Below are 12,774 nucleotides of genomic sequence, written 5' to 3'. Positions count from 1 at the left end.
TTTGGCAAAATGCCTTAAAATCAACCATTTTCGGTTTAAAACCGTAAAATCAACCATTTTAGCGACAAATCGCGTAAAATCGACATTTTTGGCAAAATGCCTTAAAATGAACCAATTTTCGGCCAAAGGCCTAAAATCAACCATTTTAGCGACAAATCGCGTAAAATCGACATTTTTGGCAAAATGCCTTAAAATGAACCAATTTTCGGCCAAAGGCCTAAAATCAACCATTTTGAGCGACAAATCGTTTAAATGAACCATTTTGGCACAAATGCCTTAAAATCAACATTTTTGGCAACAATTGCCTAAATCAAAATCATTTTGGCTAAAAGCCATTAAAATCAACATTTTTGGCAACATGCCTAAAACTCAATCAATCTTTTGGCAAAATGCCTAAACAAAAATCATGCACAAAGCATACACTAAATCATGCACAAAGCATACACAAAAATCATGCACAAAGCATACACTAAATCATGCACAAAGCATACACTAAATCATGCACAAAGCATACACTAAATCATGCACAAAGCATACACACTCATGCACAAAGCATACACACTCATGCACAAAGCATACACACTCATGCATTAAGCATACACCTTCAAAGCCCTTTTAAAAAGGCCTATCGAACTATGTTGACTTTGATCTTCCATTCAAACGGAAGTACGTAAGCACGTTCGGGATTTCACCCCGGGTGGCAAGTCGAAATCACTTAAACATTTCATTAATTCATCATTCACCTTGCAAAGCATTCACTCTTTTTGGTTAGTTTATCAGCATGACATAGTCTCGGGATCCACCTCGGGTTCGTAGACCATGCTTTAAACATTGGTTTAATTAATCTAGTAATTAGGTTAATGAAAATCGGAGTCACTTAGGGTTTTTCCTAGTTTACCCTAAAATAATTAAACAAGGTGGCGACTCACACACATCACGTGTATTTCTTTCTTTTGTCATATGCATCATATGCCTATATGCTTTCAGGGAAAGGGGTTCACAATAACCTCTTTCACAATAGCTTTTCACCTAAGCTATTTCACAAATGTTTATCAAATAAAAGCCTGTCTACTAAAGATTACATAATCTAAATAGACAGAAAGAAATGCAAATATAAGCACAGGAAAAACAGTTTATCAGATTAGAAAATCGTTTAGAACACAGAACCGTTTTTTAAAAGTAGTTATAAAAATTCTTTTCTCTTTAAAGATAAAACGTGAAGTGTAAAGATGAAAAGAAAAATGGGGGTACAGAGTAAGTTTTGAGAGACAAAAGATGTGATCAATAAGTGAATACTCTTAAAACGAAAACTCTTTCTTCCACTTAGGTCAAGAGTGAAAACTCCTTTTTATAGAGAGATTTGTGACTCTCGTTTTTAGCAAATGGATATTTCATTTTGAAATCAGAATATTTGCTTTCCTTATTTAGAAGATACGAAAATCTTAATTACCAAAAATTTGTTTTATCATTTTGGTAAGAAAATAAAAGATGATCTTTCTTTCCTTTAAACATAAAGATTTTCGAAAGCATTTTATTTGGAAAATATTTTTCGAAAAGATACTACTTACTAAAAACGAGAAGATACAATCTTCCTTCGTTTTAGGTAAGTGAATAAATTAAAGTCTTTTAGATCTTCAAAAAGAATTTTCGAAAAAGAAAGCATACGATTTATTACCAAAATCGTTAGAGACATAATCTCTTTAATTTTAGGTAATTGAATCATTTTGATTTTTAAATAATATTTTCGAAAGCGAATTTTTGACAAAAGAATTTATTTTTGAAGAATATAATTTCCGAAAAATATTTTTGATGAGAGAAAGATTAGTTTTTGTGCTTATAGATGAATTTTCTCTCTATCCTACAATGTATCCTAAACACCTAACCACTAGGGTCTTCGGATATCTTCACACACTATGTAGGACTTGCCTTGTTCGTTTTCTTTCCATAAGAATTCTGCATAAAATAATATTAGCACAAATAATATAATTTAAATTTATTTGTTTTGTTTTAATCATCAAAATTTTGAGATTAGAATTTGACCCTTGAGCCAATAGAGAATACTGAAGGCATCGATTCGTGGGTGGACGAAGCCAAAGGTAGGAAAGAAAACATTAGGATTGCCGACGTACCGTCTGATATTGACTAAGGCAAGCTATTGGATATATGTTTTATGTATAATATTGCGCTAGAGTACAAACTGATTTGCCCCTCGGAGAATATGAGGGTAACAGAGCCGTTAGATGAGGATGCTATCATAATGTATGAGGAGAGTTTCTGATCTGGGGTTCGGTTTCCCTTGTTGGCATCTCTTAAATCCTTTTTAATAATTATAGCATCACCATTAGCCAGTTACACCATAATGGTTTGAGGTTCTTATACGGCCTAACGGAGTTGGCTCGCCAAGATGGACATAACTTCATAGCTCGAGCAGTTCAGGAGCTTTATCAATTTTCTATTCGCCCCAATGAGGACCACTACTTTTTGCAGGCAAAGAACAAATGCAATGTATTTTCTAAAAGTTATAAGATTTCCTCTTTGAAGAATTAAAATTTTAAATATTTTATTGTTAAAAGACAAAGAGAGTTCGGAGTGCCGAACTAGTGGTTTGAAGATCCACTTCGCCATCTTCCTGTCTCTCTCACCCCCTATGATTGGATGTGTGTGGAGTTAATAAAAGCTAGGGGACTAAGATCTGTTAACCTGAGGCAGGTGATAGCCGAGGGTTATCTGATCCGTTCTCCTAGTGGTCCTTTGAGACCTAACCCTTCCCCTTTTGGTAAGGCTCGCCCTTATTTGCTTATGTGTTGGTTCCTTGTACTAACACTTTTTAATATTTTTTTTTTGTTTTTATTTTTGTGTGGAGAAGGCCCCTAAGAAGGCGAATACCTCAAAAATGGCCAACATTGCCGAGGCAGTGAAGAAAAAGACTGAATCAGGTAGATAAAAAAAAAGAGGCTCCTCTAGTGATGATTGATCCTCCTGCAGATAATATTGGCATTGTTTCTGAGCCTGCTAGTGTCAAGCTTCCTCCTACCAGTCCTTCGGCCGAGCCTAGCAAAAAAAGGCTTTAGGAAGTGCTGATTCCTCCACCTCCTCTTCCTTCTCAACCAGTTGATTCCTTTGACATACATGCCTATTTCATGCAGAAGTATAGGTCAACTTGTAGTTTACAACATGATCAGTCGAGCCGGGAGATGTTAAGGCATTGCCTCTTCTCAGCCAATGCCCAACAATCTGAGTGCCTTGATGATCTAGGTATCAAGGACCTCGTCAACCAAAGCCTATTTCAGGCGATCAATGCCAACAATTTCAATTATGCTCGTATCAAAAGGTTGAAGAGGGCATATATGAAAATGGAGGTGAAGAGGGTTGAGCTAGAGGAAGCCTTGAAGAGTCTAAATTCTTCTATGATGGAGCAAGAGGCTCAGCATAAGGCTGAGCTTACTGCTTGGGATACTAAGCATAAAGAACTGCAAGAAGATCTTCGAGCTCAGACTGAAAAGATTCAGGCTTTAGAAGGGAAGAATGAAGAGCTGGAAAGTGAGAATCAAAGGCTTCGGGCTTAAGAAGGTTCTATGGAGGAGGATTTAGCCAAGGCTTGCTTGAGCCTTAGGATTAAGATAATAACTGAACTAAAGGCTTGGGATCCAGAGTAGGATTGGAGTTGGGTGGAGGAGATGTATTCTGACGATGAGGAAGATGGGGACATCGAAGAGGTTGGGGATGAACCTTTGTCATAAGATCCGAACGTGAATGGTTCACCTTCTCCTTAAGTGAGGACTAAAGTTTCAGCTGATATTCATGCTGTCTCTTCAGAAGGGTGAGGCGCTAGTACGGATTCACCTTTGAGGGAAGACACTAATTAGTATAGGATACAACCCTTTGTACTTAGTTTTATATAAGGAATTTTTGTAATAATTCTTGTAATGCTTTTTTGTGTTTTCAATGAAGAGATCTTTTTTAACTACTTTAGGTGTCATGCTCTTTTTCTTTTGAAGTACTTTTGATAGTATTTTGTTTTATGTTATGCCCAATTATGAACTAAGTATGTGTTTTATTGGGGCAAAGACTGAACCTAAGGATTAAAAATCTGAACTTGTTGAAAATATATTTTGGAAAATTGAATATGTCTAAACTGATGGACTGAGTTAGGGATGCTTAGGTCCAAACTAGCGAACTATTATATCCAAGTTGATGGACTTACTTTAAGGATCGCTTAGGTCTGAACTGGAGAATTATGTTTGTCCGAGTTGATGGACTTAGTTTGAGGACTGCTTACATCCGAAGTGGAGAATTATCGATGTCCAAGCTGATGGGCTTAGTTTAAAATGGAGAATGTGTATGTTCGAGCTGATGGACTTAGTTTAAGGACCACTTAGGTCCGAACTGGAGAATTGAAGAAAATGCTGAAAAATTTCTAAGTAAGATCCTTTAGGAAAAACTTAATGCATCATGCATCTCTTACCTCTGTAAGGCATGATACATTAAGTGAAAAAACCTGAGGTCTCTTTATTATTCAAATATAAAGTTATTTTACACCTTATTGGGTGGAAATACGATATTCCTTTTTGAGATTGTCTACATTCCATGTCCGAGGTAACTTAACTCCTTCAACCTTCCTAAGCATATATGTGCTTGGGCCTAGCCGCTTTGAGATTTCATAGGGGCCTTCCTAGTTTTACACTAACTTGCCTACGACTACCGAGCCTTTGGTTATCTCTACCTTTCACCAAACTCTATCGCCCTCTTTAAAATATCTGTTTTGGATTCGCCTGTTGAAGTATCTTCTCATCCTCTGTCTATATGCTTCGGCTCAAATTGTAGCATCTTCCCTAAGTTCTTCTGCTAAGTCTAGGCTAATCCTTAGACTCTCATTTCTGCCAAGCTCATCATATTCCCTTGTTCTCTTGCTGGGAATACATATTTCTACTAGCACCAATACTTGGGTCCTATATACAAGGGAGAAAGGGGTTTGTCCTGTCACTTACCGAGGTATGGTCTTGTAAGCCCATAGCAAACTATTTAATTCATCTGCCCAATTAGCCTTCTCCCCGTCTAACCTCTTCTTTAAGCCTTATAGAATTGTTTTGTTGGTCACTTCGGTAAGGCTGTTAGTTTGGGGGTGAGCTACCAAGGTGAAATGAAGCCCAATATGCCAGTCTTCATAAAAAGATCTAAAGGCTCTTAAATCAAATTGATTACCATTACCAGTGACAAGCTTATGGGGTATGTCATACTTGAAAATCACAATGTTCCTAAATAAGCTAATAACCCGAGCTGGGGTAATGGTGCTGAGGGCCTTAGCTTCTACCCACTTGGAGAAGTGATTAATTGCAACTACTATAAATTTTCTTTGCCCAAATGTTACAAAAAAAGGTCCTAATATGTCTATCACCAATTGAACAAAAGGCAAGGATGAACCTAAGGGTTGTAGCTCTGCAGAAGGTTTCATGGGTACCTGATCATATTTTTGGCAACTAATGCAATGGTGAACATATTGACAAATATCCTTCTTCATCATTGGCCAGTAATACCCTAGGAGTAGTATTTTCCTAAGGATCACATCCGAGCCCTCATGTGCTCCACAAACACCTTCATGGGTTTCCCTTATGATGTAATTACCTTTTTCTTTAGTTAGACACTTCGCCCAAGGGTGTGATTTTGACTTCCTATAAAGCTCTCCCTTTTCCAGTGTATAGTTCGCTGCTTTCTGCAAAGCTTGATCACCTCTTGCTTATTATCAGGCTGAACATCATTCGTTATGAAATCAATAATTGGACTCATCCAATTGCTGCCAGGTTGAAATATAAGGATTTCATTCATCTAGTAGCTCGACTAGCTTTGGTGCTCGAGCATCACTTCCTTTGGTAATTCTTCTCTTCGTGCTATGGTCTTAGCTATGGTATCTGCCTCCTTATTGTTCGTGCACTCTATTTGAGTTATCATCCAAGTACCACCTTCCTCCTCTAGTTTATATAAGAGAGATAGAGCTAGGGAGTGGTACTTAGCTAAACTTGCCTCTTTGGCAATGAATGTGCCTGTAATTTGATGGACCATAAGCTGTGAGTCTAGGAAAATATGGGCAATTGGGGTTTCGTACCTCAAGGGCCCGCTTAAGTCCTGTATTTAAACCCTTGTATTCAGCGCCATTTTTAGTTGTTGCAAAATCTAGGCACAAGGCATATTGTACGTTTGTCTCCCTTGGCCCTTGTAGAATTATCCCTGCTGCAGCTCCCGAGCTCCCTCCCCAAAGCTCCAACAGTGTATAATTAGCAAGTGCTATTGTCAAGGTCTGGCATCTTCGCTTCCGGTGGCCCCTCTTCATGTTCTTTGGAGAACTCAACCACGAAATCTGCGAGCACTTGTGCTTTCATCGCAATACGGGGTGCGTACTTGATGTCAGATTCTCTCAATCTGATTTACCATTCTAATAATCTCTCAGAAGTTTCAGCTGGGTGTAGGATGTTTTTCATAGGTTGGTTAGTTCAGAAAAATATAGTATGAGATTGGAAGTAGTGATATAACTTATTTGCTGAAGTAAGAATGGCAAAGGCCAGCCTTTCAATATTTGGATATCGTAGCTCGGCACCCCTTAGGACTTTGCTTGTGCATTAGATAAGGTATTGCTCGCATTCCTCCTCTCTGACTAAAACTGATGCAATAGTGTTTTTAGTAGCAGCTAAAGGCTTATCTTTTTTGGGTCTACTTAGGAGACGGGTTGAAGATAAGAATTCTCTAATCTTTTCAAAGGGGAACTGGCACTTTTCATTCCACCAAAAGCCCTTCAACTGTTTTAAGGTTCGATAGAAAGGCATGCATCTCTTGGCTGAGCATGAGATGAAATGTCCTAAGGCTGTGATTCAACCATTTAGCTGCTGAACTTCGTGAATGTTAGTAGGTGCTTGCATCTCCAACAATGCCTTGATCTTCTCGGGGTTCGCTTCAATCCCCCTTTATGATATCATAAAGCCTAAGAATTTACCTGTTTTAACCCATGTACATTTATCTGGACTGAGCTTCATATTGAAATTATTTAAAATTTCAAACGCTTCCTATAATTCTCTAGATAGTCGGAAGCTTGAGTGCTTCATATGATCATATTATCTATGTACACCTCTACAGTTCGCCCTATCTGGTTTTGGAACATACTATTGACCAATCTCCGGTATATGCATCCTGTGTTTTTTAGTTCGAATGGCATGACCTGATAATAATAGATTCCTCTGTTTGTGATGAAGCTAATCTTCTTCTCATCTAACTCCATTCTTATCTGATGGTATCGCGTTGTCGTATCTACAAAGCTATACACTTTATATCCGGATTGAATCTACCAATTGGTCTATGTTGGGTAGAGGGTAAGGATCTTTAGGGCATGCCTTGTTTAGATCGGTGAAGTCAACACATAATCTCCATTTTTCATTGGATTTCAATACCAAAACTACGTTTGCCAACCACTCTGGGTAGTTTACTTCCCTTATGAACCCTGCTTTCAATAGCTTATCTACTTCGACTGCTATAGCTCACTGTCTCTTTGGACCGTGATTCTGATTTTTTTGCTTTATTGGTTTATAACTTGGGTCAATGCTCAGCTTGTGGGATATGATGTCAGGATCAATCCCAACTATGTCTTCAGTGGTCCAGGTGAAGCTACTAAGATTACTCTCTAAAACTCATTTTTAACACTATTCTGTACCTCTTCTGATAGCTCAGCTCCCAGTGTTAAGCACTTCCCTGGTCTTACCTCCTCTATGGTCAGCTCGCCCATAGGTGTTAGGTTGGAGTTTGAAGTATGCCTGGGTATGTCAAGGCTGGTGTTAAGTCGGCCTTGTAGATGGTTCCTCTTTTAGCATCCACATAATCGGTAGGGCAATAGGTAACCCTTTCAGTGCTATCATGTAAGCTTCCCGAGCTGTTTGTTGATCTCCCCTCACAACAACAACTTTGCCTTTATTAGAGTAGAATTTCATAGTGAGGTACCTAATACACGTGGCTGCCTCTAGCTCATACAGGGTCGGTCTGCCAAGTATGGCATTGTATGCGAAGTGAATATCTGCTACCATGAATTTTGACTTGAGCTTTCTCGATAAGTTTTTAATTCCAAGCTGTAAGGTTACTTCTATCGATCCAAACACTTGTACAGGCTTTCCTGCTAGGCCAATTAGTGGGGTTCAGACAGGCTTCAGTCTCGCCTGGTCTAACTTCAAGGCCTTAAAGAATTACATAGTCAATAGATTAACTGCACTGCCTTCATCTACTATGACTCTCTTTACTAGGAAATTCTCTAAGACCCCCTCGATTTCTAGGGCATCAATGTGTGGGGCATGTACATGTTAGCCGTCCGCTTTAGAGAATGAGATAGATGGCCTAGTGCTCAATTTTTATTATGGTAGGATGAAATAAATTTCCCAAGCTCTCCATTTTCGAGCTGAATTGCTATCGCCTCCTGACGAGCCGCCAAAGATAGTGTGGATTGTGCTGAGGGTGTGGCATTCTTTCACCTGCTTATCCTTCTTCTCAGTTTCCTGTCAGGCTCTCCCCATGAATTCTTTTAGTTTACCCTTTTGCACAAGGCGTTCAATTTCTTTCTTCAACTACCAACAGGCCTCAACCTCATGGGCAACATCCCTATGGAACTCATAATATTTACTCTTCTTTCGATAGCCTGAGGTATCCTCCTTCATCTTCCTGGGGTAATAGAGCTGAACTTGATCACCCTGCTCTCTTGCCCAAGACTATTTATGAGCGAGATCTATTCAAAGGGGTAAACTCCCATTCTTGATGTGATCTATCGTCCCTTGAATATGGTGTTCTAACAGCATAACTAGCCTGGGGAACTGCATGGGCGATCTCCTCCGGGGCAATCATCACCTTACTGGATAGGGATGTTTTTTATGCCTGTGTTTCTCCTCCTTAGGCGATCGATGTTGCTGAGCCTCATAGGCTTCATCCAGTTTTGTGTTTATGGGCTCGTGCTATAAGTTTGACAAAAGTTAGGGGATGGTCTATACTTAAACTTTCAAACAACTTGTTGTACCTACAATTTTTGCCATGCCGCTTATTGCCACTTCATCATTCAAGTTCTCAACCTGCATCACCATTCTTTGAAACTAGGAGACATATTGCCTCAGGGTCTCTCCCTCCTCTCTTTTTAAATCCACTAGGTCAAACGATATCTTTCTGGACGGTACACACATTATGAATCGAGCCTAGATTATTGTGGCTAATTGGGAGAATAAATGAATAGACCCTGTCTTGAGTGTTTGGTACCATTCTTGAGCTGCCCACCTTCAATGTGATTGGAAAAAATTTGCACATGAGATCCTTTGAGTTGATCGGAAGGTACATCATGGTTCGGAAGGTCGCTAGATGGCTTCATAGGTCTGTAGATCTGTCATATGATTGAATGATTGAAAGGTATGGATCTTGAATTTTGGGGGAAAGGTTGTGCCTAAGATACTGGCGGACAATGGCAAGTCCTGTCGGAGATCATAATCCCCTGCTTCTCTTGTCACTCGACATTCCCTAACTAGTTTTTTGACAACATTATGAAGATTGACACTATCCATGACCAGTTGGGTGTGACTCAGCTACTGGTTGTAAGGGGTAGTGAAGCTAGGGTTCGCCTCCGACTCCGCGCCATGGAATCGCTCGTGGATTGGATAGCTTTATGACTTAGGTCATGGTGGGGGTATAATATGCTCTCGGTGGGGAGGGTTTAGTCGGTCCGGCAGTGTGGGTTGGGTCAGTAGGATTTTTGGTCTCCAGGAGGCACTTTAGTATAGTGGTAAACTAAGAGTAGGCTTAGGCTAAGGAGGCCGCCACCTGGGGATCAATTGTTGGTGGAGGAGCCAATATAGTTTGCATAGTTGCTTTGTCACGGCCACTGCCTTGGCCTTCTACTGTAGGATGATCGCTTGAATCGTTAGCCATAACTTTCAACAGTGATAAGGATCAGCCAAGAAATCTGCGAGCACTGGTGCTTTCATCGCAGTACGGGGTGCATACTTGATGTCAGATTCTCTCAATCTGATTTACCATTCGACAAATCTTTCAGAAGTTTCAACTCGGTGTAGGATCTTTTTGATAAGGTGGTAAGTTCAAACAAATATAGTATGAGATTGGAAGTAGTGACATAACCTATTCGCGGGAGTAAGAATGGCAAAGGCCAGCTTTTCAATATTTGGATATCGTAGCTCGGCACCCCTAAGGACTTTGCTAGTGTAATAGATTGGGTATTGCTCGCCTTTCTCCTCTCTGACTAAAACTGATGCAATAGTGTTTTTAGTAGCAGTTAAGTACAAGTATAAAGGCTTATCTTTTTTGGGTCTACTTAGGAGAGGGGTTGAAGATAATAATTCTCTAATCTTTTCAAAGGCGAACTGGCACTTTTCATTCTATCGAAAGCCCTTCAACTATTTTAGGATTCGATAGAAAGGCATGCATCTCTTAGCTAAGCATGAAATGAAATGTCCTAAGGCTGTGATTTGGCCATTTAGGTGCTGAACTTCATGAATGTTAGTAGGTGCTTGCATCTCCAAGGTTGCCTTGATCTTCTCAGGGTTCACTTCAATCCCCCTTTGTGATATCATGAAGCCCAAGAATTTACATACTTCAACCCTGAATGTACACTTATATGGATTAAGCTTCATATTGAACTTATTTAAAATTTCAAACGCTTCCTGTAAGTCTCTAGGATAGTCGGTAGCTTGAGTGCTTCGTATGATCATATCATCTATGTACACCCCTACAGTTTTCCCTATCTGGTTTTGGAAAATACTATTGACCAATCTCTAGTATGTGGCTCCAGCGTTTTTTAGTTCTAATGGCATGACCTGATAACAATAGATTCCCCTATTTGTGATGAAGCTCGTCTTCTCCTCATCTAACTCCTTCATTCTTATCTGATGGTATCGCGTTGCCGCATCTACAAAGCTATACACTTCATATCTGGTCGTTGAATCTACCAATTGGTCTATGTTAGGTAGGGGGTAAGGACCTTTGGGGCATGCCTTGTTCAGATCGGTGAAGTCAACATATAATCTCCATTTTCCATTAGATTTCGGTACAAAAACTACATTTGCCAACCACTCTAGGGTAGTTTACTTCCCTTATGAACCTTGATTTCTAGAGCTTATCTACTTCGACTGCTATAGCTCGTTGTCTCTTTGGATCATGATTTTGCTTTTTTTGCTTTATCGGTTTATAACTTGGGTCAATGCTCAGCTTGTGGGATATGATGTCAGGATCAATCCCAACTATGTCTTCAGCGGTCCATGAGAAGCTACAAACATTACTCTCTGAAACTGACTTAATATTGTTCTGTATGTCTTCTGATAGCTCAGCTCCCAGCTTTAAGCGCTTCCCTGGTCTTACCTCCTATGTGGTCAGCTTGCCCACAGGTGTTAAGTTGGAGTCTGAAGTATGTCTGGCTATGTCAGAAGGTTGGTGTTCGGTCGGCCTTGTAGATGGTTCCTTTTATGGCATCCACATAATCGGTAGGGTAAGAGGTAACCCGTCCAGTGCTATCATGTACGCTTCCCAAGCTGTTTTCTCATCTTCCCTAACAACAACACTTTGCCTTTATCGGAGTAGAATGTCATAGTGAGGTACCTAATACACGTGGCTGCCTCTAGTTCATACAGGGCCTGTCTGCCAAGTATGGCATTGTATGGGAAGTGAATATCTGCTACCATCAATTCTGACTTGAGCTTTCTCAATAAGTCCTCAGTTTCGAGCTGTAAGGTTACTTCTATCGATCCAGACACTTGTGCAGGCTTTCCTGCTAGGCCAATTAGTGGGGTTCAAATAGGCTTCAGCCTCACATGGTCTAACTTCAAGGCCTTAAAGACTTCCATAGTCAATAGATTAACTGCACTGCCTTCATTTACTAAGACTCTCTTTACTAGGAAATTCTCCAAGACCCCCTCGATTACTAGGGCATCAGTGTGTGGGGCATGTACGTGCTCACCGTCGGCTTCAGAGAATGAGATGGGTGGTCTGGTGCTCGATTTTTATTGTGGTAGGATGAAATAAATTTCCGAGCTCTCCATTTCCGAGCTAAATTGCTATCACCTCCTGACAAGCCCCCAAAGATAGTGTGGATTGTGCCAAGGGTGTGGCATTCTTTCACTTGCTTATCCTTCTTCTCAATTTCCTTTTGGGCTCTCCCCACAAATTCTTATAGTTTGCCCATTTGCAAGAGGCATTCTATTTCTTTCTTCAACTACCAGCAGGCCTCAGTCTCATGGCTAACATCCCTATGGAACTCACAATATTTGCTCTTGTTTCGGTAGCCTGAGGTATCCTCCTTCATTTACCTAGGGTAATAGAGCTGAACCTGATCGCCTTGCTCTCTTGCCCAAGACTATTTCTGAGCGAGATATGTTCAAAAGGGTAAACTCCTATTCTTGCTGTGATCTATCATCCCTTGAATATGGTGTTCTAACAACGTAACTAGCCTAGGGAGCCGGATGAATGATCTCCTTCGGGGCGATCATCTCCTTACTGGATAGGGATGTTTGTTATGCCTGTGTTTCTCCTCCTTAAGCGATCGATGTTGCTGAGCCTCGTAGGCTTCATCCAATTTTGTGTATTTATGGGCTCGTGCCATGAGTTTGGCAAAAGTTAGAGGAGGGCCTATACTTAAACTTTCAAACAACTTGTTGTACCTACAATTTTCGCCATACTACTAATTGCCACTTCATAATTCAAGTTCTCCACCTGCATCGCCATTCTTTGAAACTTGGAGACGTATTGCCTCAAGGTCTCTCCCTC

The sequence above is a fragment of the Jatropha curcas genome, chromosome 8 (genome assembly GCF_041381405.1).
Source record: "Jatropha curcas cultivar XTBG-Jc1 chromosome 8, XTBG_Jcur_1.0, whole genome shotgun sequence".
NCBI classification, from domain to species: Eukaryota; Viridiplantae; Streptophyta; class Magnoliopsida; order Malpighiales; family Euphorbiaceae; genus Jatropha; species Jatropha curcas.
This window is presented reverse-complemented; position numbering follows the sequence as displayed.